Raw genomic sequence first — 14,054 nt, forward strand, 5'->3', positions numbered from 1 at the left:
TACAGAGCTTCCTGTAGACAGGCAGCTCTTCCTGTAGAAATTTGCACCTTCCTGTAGAAACTGGCACCTTCCTGTAGAAAATCGCACCTTCCTGTAGAAAATCTGTGTCTTCCTGTAGGAGACTCAATTTATAATGAAAGTGCACATACCTTGAAGAACATAAGCATTCTTGGAGGAGGTGCTGGTGAGGTGTCCTGGCTGCATGATAAGGACTTTTGGCCTTGAGTTGAGAGGCTTCCTCTCCTCCATAGAACACCTGCAATCTGTATGCAAATAACTTATGGATCTTGTTTTTTTTTTTTTTTTTTTTTCCTCTTTTTTTTTTTTTTTTTTTTTTTTTTTCTGAAATATAGCAGGGGCGCCTCAAGGAGGTTTTCACCCGTGCCATCTGCCCTGAGTGCCTCAGAGAGGTTTTCACTCAAGGATCTTTATCTCTCTTTTTTTTTTTTTTTTTTTGAAAGATAGCAGGGGCGCCTCAATGAGGTTTTCACCCCTACCACCTGCCTTGGGCGCCTCAGAGAGGTTTTCACCCAAGGATCTTTATTATTATTATTATTATTTTTTTATTTTTAGATGCTTCAGGGTGTGCCCAAAGTAGGGGCAGGACCCTTCTCTATGACCAATACTGCCTTCTCCATTGTTTTGATGAACTCTTGTCTTGAGGGAGGCTCCCTGTAGATCTTCAATCGATGCCCATTGACAAGCATGGGAATGGCTTCCTCATCAATGGTTCGAATGAGGACAGATCCATTGTCATGACACTTTTCCACTAAATATGGTCCCAGCCATCTGGTTCTCAACTTCCCCTTGAAATCTTTGTATCTGGAATCATACAACAAAGCCCAATCTCCCGGCTGAAATTGCTTGTCATGGAGATGTTGGTCATGCCACACCTTCCTCTGAAGTTGAACCACTTCTGAGTGAAGGAGGGCCTGCATGCGGTGCTCATCTAGTCCATTCAGCTGCAATAACCTTTCTTGCTGTGCATGGCTGAGATCTAGGTCCAGCTGAGCTGCCATCCTCAAAGTGTTATACTCAAACTCAATGGACAGCAAAGCTTTCTTCCCATAGACCAGCTCATAAGGTGTGAAGCCGGTGGTGGTCTTCCAAGTGGTGTTGTAAGCCCATGTGGCTTCAACCAGGCGATCTGCCCAATCTTTTCTGCTGCTGCTCACCACTTTGGTCAAGATCACCTCTAATGCTTTATTGGTGACTTCCACCTGCCCATTTGCTTGAGGATGATAGGGGGTGGAAGTCCTATGCTTGATCTTGTGATGAGCCAATAAGTCTTCAACCAAGTAGGATGTGAACTGGCTCCCTTGATTGGTCACCAGCTCTCTTGGGTAGCCAAACTTGTAGAAGATGTTCTCTCTTAAGAACTCGACCACCTTCTCTTCTGTTGCTGCTTTGATTGCTTTAGTCTCTGCCCACTTTGTCAAGTAGTCAGTACACACAATGATGTAGGATCTCTGCCTCGAAGAGGGATTGATTGGACCCACAAAGTCCATGCCCCACTTCTCAAATGGCTCAAGAGTCACTTGAGGTTGGAGAGGCATCTCATCCCTTTGGGTGGATTCCCCCATTCTTTGGCATTGGTCACACTGGCTGACATATCTTCTGACATCTTGATGAAGTGTGGGCCAATAGTAGCCTGCCTGCAGGATCTTGAAGGCAGTTCTCTTTGCTACAAAATGCCCTCCACAAGGCCCATCATGACAAGTGAGGAGGATATCAAAGACTTCCTCCTCCCTTACACAATGCCTTAAGATCTGATCGGGGCCAAGCTTGAACAGGTTGCCCCCGATCCAAGTAAATGAGGCACTTTTTCTGATGATTCTGCTCTTCTCTTTTGAAGAGAGGTGCGGAGGGAACTGAGCTGAAACAAGGTAGTTTGCTATATCAGCAAACCATGGAGAGAGTACTGAGATAGCAAACAGATGCTCATCAGGCATCTGGTCATCCACCATCCCATCTTCATCTGCAGACAAATCCAATCTAGATAAAAAGTCAGCAACATTTTCTCTACCTGGGTTATCAACAATGGTTAAATCAAACTGCTGCAATAAAAGTAACCATCTAATAATACGAGCATTCACATCTGGTTTATTCATCAAATATCTAATAGCAGCATGGTCAGTATGTACAAATGTTTGATATCGAGTGATATAATGACGGAACTTGTTTAGTACATGGACTACAGCTAAGAACTCTTTCTCGGTTACAGTGTAATTCAGCTCTGCTTTGGACAAGTTTTTTCTAACGAAGTAAATGGCATATGGAAGCTTTTGCTCAACTTGTCCTAAGGCTGCACCTATGGCTTTGTTCGAGGCATCAGTGTGGATGTGGAAAGGTAGGGCCCAGTTTGGACCTCTCAGGATTGGTGCTGACACCAACTTGTCCTTTAACTCATTCAAACTCTTCTGACAATCATCAGTCCACCTAAACTCCACATCTTTTGCCAATAGGCCAAACAATGGTGAGGCTAACTTGCTGAAGTCCTTAATGAATCTCCTGTAGTATCCCGCTAATCCCAAGAAACTCCTAACATCCCTGACCTTTTGGGGAGGTGGAACCTTCTTGATTAGAGCAATTTTGTTGGAATCCACCTGTAACCCTTGGCAAGAGATGGTATGGCCTAGCACGGTCCCTTCAGTCATTAGGAATTCACATTTTTCAGGGCTAAGGGACAAGTTCATCTCGATGCACTTGGTGAGGACTTTTCCCAAGTTGGACAATGCTTCCTGGAAGTTAGCCCCGTAAGGAGTAAAGTCATCCGTATAGATTTCTACTGCATCATGGACCAACTCTGAGAAGATGCTCAAGACAGCTCTCTGAAAGGTAGCAGGAGCATTGCATAGTCCAAAGGGAAGGACTCGGTAGGCAAAGGTACCCCAAGGACAAGTGAAGGTGGTCTTATCTTGGTCTTCCGGGCTGATTTGGATTTGATTGTACCCGCTAAACCCATCCAGGAAAGAGAATAACTTCTTTCCTGCCAGTCCATCCAACACTTGATCTATGAAAGGTAGAGGGAAATGGTCTTTCTTGGTAGCTTTGTTCAGCTCACGGTAATCCACACAGATTCTCCACTTCCCATTCTTCTTGGGAACCAACACTAGAGGGGACACCCATTCACTATCTGAGATGGGGTAGATGAATCCGGCATCCAGCAGTTTCTGCAATTCTTCCTTGACAATTTCTTTAAGTGCTGGATTCATTCTCCTCTGAAGTTGCCTAATCGGTTTACAATCCTCTTTGATGTATATATGATGGGTACAGACCGAGGGATGGACTCCTTTCATCTCTTTATAACTCCAAGCAAAAGCATCTAGGTGGTTGGCCAACAGACTACACAGCTCCTTTTCCTGGGAAGGAGATAGGGAGGAGCTGATTTTCAATGCTTTCTCAGGGCCGAACTCCACATTCTTAACTCTGGGAGTGACAGGGTTGGTTGTACAAAGATCCACTAAGGTGCTAGCTTGGGCATCCTCCACCAATTTTTCTAAAGGTAGTGCACGGGTAGGTGGGTTTTGGATCAGAGTCTCAATCAAGTCATCCTCGGTTGGGGGGTTTCTTTTAGTGGTATCTAGGGTACACAGAGGTGCTGAATACACCTCGTCTTCTTCTCCTTCCTCCAACCAGAGCGGTAAATCATGCTCTAAAGAAGGTTGGGCAGGAGGGTATAGGACTAGCTGCTTGGACATGGGACCATTTTTGATGGTCATGTTTCCTACCCGACAACTTATGTAAGCATCTGCAGTAGCTAACCAAGGCCTTCCCAAGATGAGAGGATATCCAGTAAGCTTGGCCTTTGGTTGCAGAACCAGGAAGTCTGCAGGGTATTCCCAAGAATCGATGGAGACCATGACATCCTCCACAATCCCTTCGGGAGTCACGGTGGAGCGGTTTGCTAATTGCAGTACTGTCGAGGTCTTCCTTAAGGAACCCTGAAGATTGAGTTTAAGCATGGTATCCCTGGTCATCACATTGATGGCCGCCCCCAGATCAATCAAGGTGTGGGGGATAATGGTGCCATTGATGTGAACATCTACTACAGGACTTCCAGGATCTAGGTACTTTGGGCAGATGACTTGTCCTAGCATAAGGTCAAACAGTTGTCCTATGACATTGATAGTTGAGGCATCTTTCTTCCGTCTGCCTGGGTGTTTGAAACACTTCTCCTTAACCAGCGTGTTATAAATGGGCACATCCTTGATAGCTTGGAGAAGGGGTATCTTCACACACAACTGCTTGAGCTCTCCCAGAAGCTCATCCTCCTCTGGGTTGGGTTGTGTGGTGGCTGTTAGTCTCTCAGGAAAGGGTGGAATAGGCTTTGGTTCACTCTCCTGATGGTCTTCCTCATCCTCTGGGGGAGGAGGTTGGCGATCTGGAAGAGTCTTTCCAGATCTAAGATTGATCTCCTGGATCTCCACAGCATAGGTAGGGCATGAGGTCTCCCCAGTATATACCTGCTAAGCCTGTCTATTGTTGGGGTTCGGGTTCGGTTGAGCAGGCATCTGAGGTTGCCTTGGAGGAGCAGGAGGTAAAGGCTGAGGTTGAACTAGTGGTGGAGGCAAAATGGCAGGAGGAGTGTTGTATTGGGGCCTCCACCCCGACTGAGGTGCACTCCATTGAGGCTGTGACTGGGCATGTGAATGATAGGAATGAGAAGTAGGTTGAGTAGGGTACTGAGGTGGATAAGACCATGGAGGAGGCATGGACCAAGAAGGATGAGCAGGGGGACCCCAAGAAGGCATGGGAGTCGATTGGTTGGGGTTATAATAAGCTTGTGGTGCCCCTTGCATCCCCTGCTGATAAGGTCTAGATCCTTGTGGCCTCCTTTGGTTGAGGTAATAGAGAGGCTCTGTGGGAGCTTCGGTCCCTTGGTACATGGCTTTAAACCCAGGTAAGGTTGGACACTGATTTGTTGGGTGGTCCTCCTCACAAACGAAACACACTTCAACCGAATGCAATGGGCATTCGTTCTTAGGGTGTCTTCTGGTGCACCTAGGACAGAAGACAGCCAAGGCTCTCTCGGCTTCTTCTTTCTTCTGCTGGATCCTGAATGTGTCCAGCTGCATGGCAATGGTCTGTCTCACCTCACTCTTAAGATCTTCTAATTGGTTTGTAAACTCATGTTTGGAGAAAGGGACACCAGTGGAGAGGAGGTTTCCTCTACCTCGTTTCCTAGCTGCCCTGGAATGATTTCTAAACACAGTGTTGATGTTCTCATAAGGTAGTTGGTAAATGTCCCCCCCAGCTAACATGTGAAGGGTGTCTAAGAGATCTTCAGGGACTCCTCGGAGTAGAACCAACTTGAGGGATTCAGGGTCAAGTGTGCACCTGGCCCGCTTATAGCTAAGTTGGAACCTCTCCTCATAATCCTCTAAGGACTCATCATTCCCCATGGTCATCCGAAAGATCTCTCCCTTGGTTTCCTTAGACCTACAGTAATCCCTATACTTGGTATTGAAGGCTTGCTGCATTTGAGCCCAAGTAGCGATGCTATTCCCAGGTAGTCCCATGAACCAGCGTAGTGCTGCATCCTTAAGGGTTGAAGGAAAAAGCTTCAGCTTTTGCTCATCTTCAGTATAGTCATAGGTTCTACAAAGGACAACAAACTCAAACAAGAAGGTATCAGGATCCTCAGTGGTCAGTCCATGGAAGTGAGGCAAGGCGGAGGGGCTAATGTTCTTCATTTTCATCTCTCCATTGGTCTCTCGGATGGGGAAAGCTTCTTCTATTCTCTCATCTTCTCTTCTATTATCAACCATGGCTTCAGATGGAGTGGTCTCTAACTCTTCTTCTTCTATAGGGTCTTGGTATATCTCAGGGTGTTCACCTATAGGTTCCTCTGGGTCACTGTCACCAAAGAAGAGAGAAGGGTGACTCAGTGATGTGGTGGGGGTGTTTGGTAGGAATTTGCCTGATCTATCTCGGTTCCTACGAGGCATGAAATGGAAAGGACTTTCCTTTTTTTTTTTTGTGCTTTTGCTTTTTCTTTTGTACCTGCAAAACTGAAACAGAGTGATCTACACTAACTATATTGCTCAAATGAAATTTGCGGAATTGGAAAGCTAATTCTAGGAAAGCAAGAAATATTAATCTAGGAAAGCAGGAAATGCTAATCTATGAAAGCAGGAAATGCTAATCTATGAAAGCAGGAAATGTCTATGCTACTTTTGCAGAATGGAAATGAAATAAACTACTGAGCAGAAGTAAGAGTACGAAAGTAGAAGAAAAGCAACAATTACTAATACTCTGATGCTTCCCCGGCAACGGCGCCAAAAAGATGGTGAGCTCCAGTATTGTAGCAATAATGCTACAACTCCTGGGGCTTCCTGTCTCTTAATTTTATCAACCCGGTAGTTCGTACAAACTTGGAAGCGACGGTGCTATATGCACAAGTACTAGCTCTTGTCGCAGCTGTCACTTGGTCAGCTGGCACAAGTCCGCTAGGGCTCAAGCCAACCTCTATAGGCTCTCAGAAGAAGCTTGCTAACTGATGGACGAAAGCTATTCTCAAAGGAAAGCTACTCTACTTGACAAACTGAACGGAAAGCAAATCAAAGCATGTAAACCTAGGAAACCCTAATTTAACTAGTCTAACCTCTACAATGCAAAGAATGTGAATGAAACTTCAACCAAGGCTGTTGTTACCTATAATAAGTGCAAATGCATGGATCTAAACTACTTGCATCATGAAAAACATGTTTTTGTATTTTTCCTTTAAGTGAATGGAATGATTGTGATTTTGTGCTAACTAGGGTTTGGTTGTGCAGATGGGATGGAGAAGGAAGGAAAGCGTGGGACAGGTTGGGGAGGCTAGGAGAGGTCCCTAGGGATCCTTAGCATCCATCCATAGAGGTTCCTCGCATTCAGGTGCTCAGCAACCGAGTGAGTGGCCTCCTACAGGATGTCTGCAGGGGATCCTACAGGATACTCTGGTTTCTACAGGATGTCTACAAACTGCTACAGGATGACCTACCGTGAGTGTTTGAAGTGATGGAGGAGTGATGGAATGGTAGGGGGAGATGTGCAAGGTAGGAATAAGGCTGGTGATGGCTGTAGAAGTGGAGGAATGGGGATAGGGAGTGAATGTAGGGAGTAGGTTGGAAGATAGAGGGCTAGGTCAACGAAAGGGCTAGAGAATGGAAGTACGTGAGGAGTGAAAGACTTTGGGAGATGACAGAGCGGAGCAGGGGTCAAAGATGTGTTTGCATGCGTGATCAAGATGGAGGACGAAGTGATGGAACGAGAGAAAGCAGTGTAGATGAAACAAATGCTTATGACTGTTACCAAACTGAAAATTCATTAACCTAAACTACCTGTGCTTGTAAATTCAATGAACAGCAATCCAAAACGCGAAGGAGAATGTGCATGAAGCTGTGGTAAAGGAGTGTGGTGCAGGTGTGAATCATGTGGAAGCATCTAACATAACGTGACTGTGTTTGCAGCAATCATGAAATAAAGAAATGCGTATTTTTGGTGGTTAGTCATGGACTGCACCCCAATCCCAAATGAGATGGCAGTGAGCCTTAACAACCTTTTTGCTGGAGCTCCAATGGATTATATCTATCCTCTGCTAATCTAACTAAACAACCGAAAGCAATTCAACCATAAACTAGTCCTATCTATGCTCATGAAAAAGACTAATTCAACAACCTGTAATTCAAATTGCATGTGAAAATGAAAACTCAGAGTGCTGAAACGAAATGCAAACAACACTACAGCAGAGGGGATCTATGGCTCTCAGGTTGGGCCCTAACCTGAGAGCTATAGTCTCCTTAAGAAAACTTAGAGCTAGATCAAAATCTGCCTTCTTTATTCATAATCTGATGTTATGCCAAAACTGGCTTACAACAAGAACTAACATCGAGCTGTGCTCCAAAATTACAATAGTAATGCGAAAGTTTCAACAACCTATCAAAGGCTACGGCCTCTATACTTATGCAAAACAGTGATCCAACAAGTGTCCTTGATTTTAGGAGCTCGGCTGCTGTCCAACTAGAGTTTAACTGCTGATCCTGTAGGACAGTCATAAGTGCTGTTCCTGTAGAACAGTTGTAACTGCTGTTCCTGTAGAACAACTGGCTGCTTCTAAGCTCGGAGGGGAGATGGATTGGAGCTCGGAGTTCTTGGTGGGAATCACGAGGAATGTCCCCAAGACCGTGGACATCCTCTCCTAACAACCAGCAGTGCCACCTCGTTGTCTCCTTGTCTCCTTTTTTCGTTGTCTTTTGCTCCCTTTTAATGCCAAAACCTGGAATCATAATGCATTAGTCACGTAGATAGAGTGCCTACCCTTCTTCCTACAAACAACATGAACAAACTAAGAAATGCATGCATAAGCAATAAAAAATGAATGGTTTGAGCAAGTATAATAGGCCAAAATGAGCCCAAATTGCACCAAAATTGGGGCTCATCAGTGATTATGATCATGATGTATATGAGTATTATGATGATGATTATTTTGTTGAAAACAAATCGTTCCGGTTTTGCCGGGAATGAAAGAATGTAAAGAAATTTTGTAGTATCATTTTTGGTTCCCTTTCATTTTGATGTTTAAAAAATGGTCCTATGTTAACTGTTTTACATTTTAGAGGTGTTCGGACATTTATTTTAGGAATATGTTGAAATCATAATTGTATTTGTGAAATTTATAAAATTTGAATATTTTTATACCATTTAAATATCTAAAAAAATTAAAATTATAATTTTGAAAAATAGATTTTAAACTAATAAAAATATTGCTAGAACAAAAAATTGTCTCACTAAATTTCAATTAAAAGTTTCAAAAGTAAAATTGTCACACAATGTTTATTTTGTATTTTTTAATGGAGTTGTCTTTAGTGGGATATTTTTGGAATAGGGGAAAAAAATTGAGGTGAAATCTTGATTTGTGTTATTTAAACCGAGTTTTTGCCTTTTTTTGACTGTATATATAGATTCAGCACCCTGAATAACCCTTATGACACTTAGATTGTGTAAAAGTTATCCATCAAACTTATGATTTCAATAAATCCGTGTCATGTTTTAGTGAAATAGACCAGAAAAACCTATCAAAAAACTTTTTGCAATCAGCGACTATCCAACTCCCAGTATGGTTAACTTCTTTTCGAGGAATATAACCTTTTGCTAAAGATAGTGGATAGATATTCAACAAGCTTAATAAAACATGCTATGCAAAATAGAACCCCCATCGACATCTATCACAATCACAGTGGGACGTCACCAGCTCTCGAAGTTTGTTCGCCTCTCCCTGGTACGGCGTGGAATTCAAATTGTTTTAACCTTGCACGAATTGTTTACTTTGCCAAAAATACTTAATAGTTTCAAATTAGTTTTACTATGTAGTAATCCTTTGTTTTGTAAAAATAAATTCAGAGGTATAAAAATTGGAAGGTTCTTAACATTGGCCGCGTTAAATTGATTTTTAATAAAATAAATGCTTTGTTAATTTTTATTTTTATTTTTTTTAAATGATTTTATTTGGTTTTAGATTTATTTTTAAATTATTAATTTAATATTTTAAATATGTATAATAAATTTTATAGGTTGGAAAAAATTTAAATAATAACTAAAAAACGTTATATATAAAATTAAAGTTAAAGATTAATAAAAATTTTATGAATATATTGAGATCATTTTTAAGAATATTAACATTTTTTTATATTGGGAAAGCATATCATGCTTCCCAATTCTAGAAACCATAAAACACTAAATACATCATTTGAATAGTCAAATGTCCCACCACTGTTCAGAAATTGTGAAAGAAGGTAGACATAGGTAAATCAACCAGCAATACAACCAATGAGAATATACATGGTGAAAGAAGGTAGACAGATGTAAATCAACTGAAAATATGACCAATGAGAATATACATGGTGTATAAGAATACCTCCTCATATCCGTCCATTCAGTCTGGGAATCCAACAGATTTAGAAAATGAAAAACATAAACAAAATTACACAAAAAGAAGAAGGAAAGTTAGAACTTATCCCAAGAAAGGAAATTCCCCAACATCTAGTACATTGTTGCCCAAAATGATTTCAATGTGCATATTACCAAGATTATCTGTTAGGCCTCTCTTTGAAATTTCATCAACAACTTTGTTATGTTCTCTGTCTATGTGCATGATTATTGTATTATTACTTTGGTTCCATAGATGGTCAATTCTCCCTAACAATCCAAGGAGCGATGGATTGTTGATGTTTGCGCAACCATTTACCTGATCAATGATAATCTTAGAATCCCTAAACATATGTATATCAGGGATATTGAGGAAGTTTGTGAACCATAAAAGACCCCACAAGGCCAATGCTTCTGCCCTGGTATTTGTGTCGCTTCCCGCATTCCAATGAATCCTGTATTCCAATTCTTTTGATATGGCTATCCAAAATCCACATCCACAAATATTCCTTTGCGCTGCACCATCAAAAAAGCCCACTAGATACTCCAGCTGGGGCTCAGTTCGCTTGTGTTGTGTTTTTTTATTGCAAGAGTCAAGAGAAGTGATCATAGAGAGATTAGATATTGTGTGCTCGTATACCAATATGAAGTCCTCAATGGAACTCTAAAAAATATACTTGTTTCGACATTTCCATATAACCTAGAATAGAAAAATTGGAATGATCCTCCATGTCAACTTCTGTGTACTCCACCACGTCAAACAGTCCACAATACATTCATATTGAAAATAAGGAAAACCGATTAGAGATGACAGTTTTTTCCATACCTGAACCGTGCGATGGCACTTGAGAAACATATGGTTTTTGTTTTCCACGTCCATTTTACAAATTGTAGAGATGTCAGGACCATGCCACTTTTGCTTTTGTAAATCTTACCAAGTGAGATTTTTGTTTTGATAAACCAACCAGGAGAAAAGGATAATTTTGATAGGAATTTTGGTCCTCCAAAGGGCATATAATACAGGATTTGCCCCATGCCGAGCCTCCCTACCACAGAGAGTATTATAAATATCAACAACTATGATATTCCCCGCCTTCATCTTCCCTGTCCATACAAGATTGTCATATTGCCCCTCTCGGCATATACCGAGAAGTTTCATGCCAACAGCAACCCGATTCCACTCTAGCTCCATTTTCCCCATCAATTCCATCTCATGTGGGCTTTTCCAAATATGACAAGGACCCCACCAATATGATATAACTTGACTCTAGAAATGTATACGTGTCCATTTAAACAATGGATGAGCACCGCAAAGATGCTGCATTCAATACCAGCACCTAGAATATGGTCAATGCCAATGAGGATTCTGTGGCCCGACCCCATAGACCACGCAAGATGTTGCAAAAAGATGTTACAAATCTTATGGAAGCTAAGCCAGATTGTTGATCCATTCGGGGAACCAATTGTGCCTTTCCGATACCAAAATAGAAAGTCATGTTCCTTTAGATATTTGTGTCTGATCACCCTACTCCAAGTACCAGTCCCAAATATACCCCTCCATAAAGATTTGATCAGTAAAGACCATCCAAAGCGTCGAAGATTCATAATCCCCCATCCACCCATAAGCTTTGACAAGGTAATGTGGGACATTTTAACCAAATGAAATTTATTTTGACAATTACACCCAACCCCCCCCAAATGAAATTTGCCATGATTCGATTAAGATTGTTAATAATGGTGATAGGGATATGAAAAAGGTGAGCCCAATATACCCCTAGCTACGTGAGAACAACTTGGGTAAGGATGAATCAACCTCCTAGTGACAAACATCTAAATTCCCATCCGGATATCCTTTTGTAAAAATGGTCCACGAGCCATTGCTAATCGGAAATCCTGTAACTGCATGGTTTGATATGATACCGAAGGTACTTCATACCATTTTTCATCATCTCTACCTCTATACCAAATAGGATTTTTATATATGTAATAGTCACCATGTCACACAATCCATGATAAATTATAGACTTTTGAATATTCATATGCAAACCAGTGGCATTAGAAATTTTTTTGAAAATATGAAAAAGATTCAGTCATGCAAATCGATTTAACATACCCGTGATAAGCACATCATCGATGAAGAAACCATGAGAAATTTTGATGTTTTTCCCCATGTGCAAAGCCTGGAACTGATCATTCCCCACCGCATTTTTGATAAACAGACTCAACCAGTCCATCGCCAAAATAAATAAGAGTGGGGAAAGTGAGCAGCCCTAACGAAGTCCCCGACCAACCCAGAAGAAATGTGTTGGATATCCATTGATAATCACCGCATAATTTATATTTGTAACACATGCCATAATCCAAGCTATGAATCTAGGTTGTAAACCAATTTTATGAAGAACCAATCTGAGGTATCCTTAATCCAGACAGACATATGCCTTCTGTAAATCCACCTTCATAATGGTGGTATTTAGTTGCTTTGTATGAATCAAATGCATACATTCTTGCGCAATAGCGACTGCATCATGTATTTATCTGTCCTGAAGGAAGCCATACTGTTCTGGTGAGATATAGCGAGATAATGTACTCCACATACGACTTGCAATAGTTTTTTATATGACTTTGTAGATGAGATTACAAAGTGATATAGGCCTATAATCTGAGAAGGTATAAGGTGAACAACGCTTCGGGATAAGAGAAATATAAGTGGAGTTTATATGCTAGTGAATGGCCCTCGTGACCCTCGACTCCTCCACCATATCCAGCGGGTCACATCTAAAAAGATCAAAGAAGTGTGTAAATAGTTCCAGCATCCACCCGTCCAATCCCAAACTTTTATTGCCTTTGAAGGATTTAAGAACCTCATGGATCTCACCTTCAGTTACCATTCTATACAATGAAGGATTGGATTCCTCATCATACATTGAGGGATATGGATCTACTCCCCATATAATATTCTCCACTTCAATCCCCTCGTTACAGCCATAGGTCATCTAAAAGTGGGAGACAACAACTTTACAAATATCCTATTGCGGCTGAATATAATGACCATCAGTATCCTTTATTTCCCATATTGAATTTATTTTGCACCTGTGATTTTCATACCGATGAAATTTTTTTGTGTTTCGGTCCCCTTCATGGATCCATAATACCCTGCTCTTCAAGTGCCAGGTGGCTTCTTCAATAGATAGAATCTGTTTCTTCTTGATCTATAATGCCTGAATGCGATACCAGGTTGATTCCAGTAGATAATTAGAAGTCATCTGGGGGCGTAAATCATCCAATTTGTATTGTATGTCATTTAATTCCTTATGTAATATCTTAGTCTTCTGCTTCTGCCATGATCTAACCTCCCCGTGAATAATTTCCAGTTTGTTGAGGATGTGAACCATAGGAGCTGGCCCACGGTCGCAATCATGATTCCATATATAATGCACCAATGTGTTGAAATCCTGGTCATCCAACCAGGTTCGGTTGAATTTAAAAGGCATGCCATGTCTAAAATCCTCCCTCATCCATTGTAAAGTAATGAGTCGATGATCAGACAGAAAGTTACTGATAACCCCAGCATGTACATCACCTAGACACTCCACCATCTTCTCATGCATTAAGAACCGATCCAACCGTTTTGCAACATATGCCATCCCAACTCTACCATTATCCCATGTAGGAGCCATTGTTGATGGACATATATCAACAAAATTGTGATCTCTTATTGCGTCGCATATCTTCCCCGCCAGTGTGTCAATTTTTCTGGACCGGCCCCAAACTTCGTCCAGTCCAATAGTGCAGTTTAAGTCCCCCGCAATAATGAGCGAATCCAACTCCATAATCCCAGAAGAGATCAGCTTGTCCCAAAATACAACCCTATCCCTATAGGGGCATACATATTCAGGGTGTGGGCATGACCACCCAGTCCACGGATATTACCTTCAAGCATAATGCCAGAAAAATATTTGAAGGCCTTGACCTTTATCCACCGAGGGTCCCATAAGGCCACGAGGCCACCAGATATACCAGCAGAAACCATGGCAACAATATGCTAGTCCGAGAACATTTTCCAGAAGTATTGAATAACATGTGGAACATAATGCATGGTTTCTTGAAGGAGAATAATATAAGGATGAGCAAAGAGGAAAAGTCGC

The sequence above is a fragment of the Pinus tabuliformis genome, chromosome 1_1 (genome assembly GCF_031772625.1).
Source record: "Pinus tabuliformis cultivar Carrire ecotype Pingquan chromosome 1_1, CPIR1, whole genome shotgun sequence".
NCBI classification, from domain to species: domain Eukaryota; kingdom Viridiplantae; phylum Streptophyta; class Pinopsida; order Pinales; family Pinaceae; genus Pinus; species Pinus tabuliformis.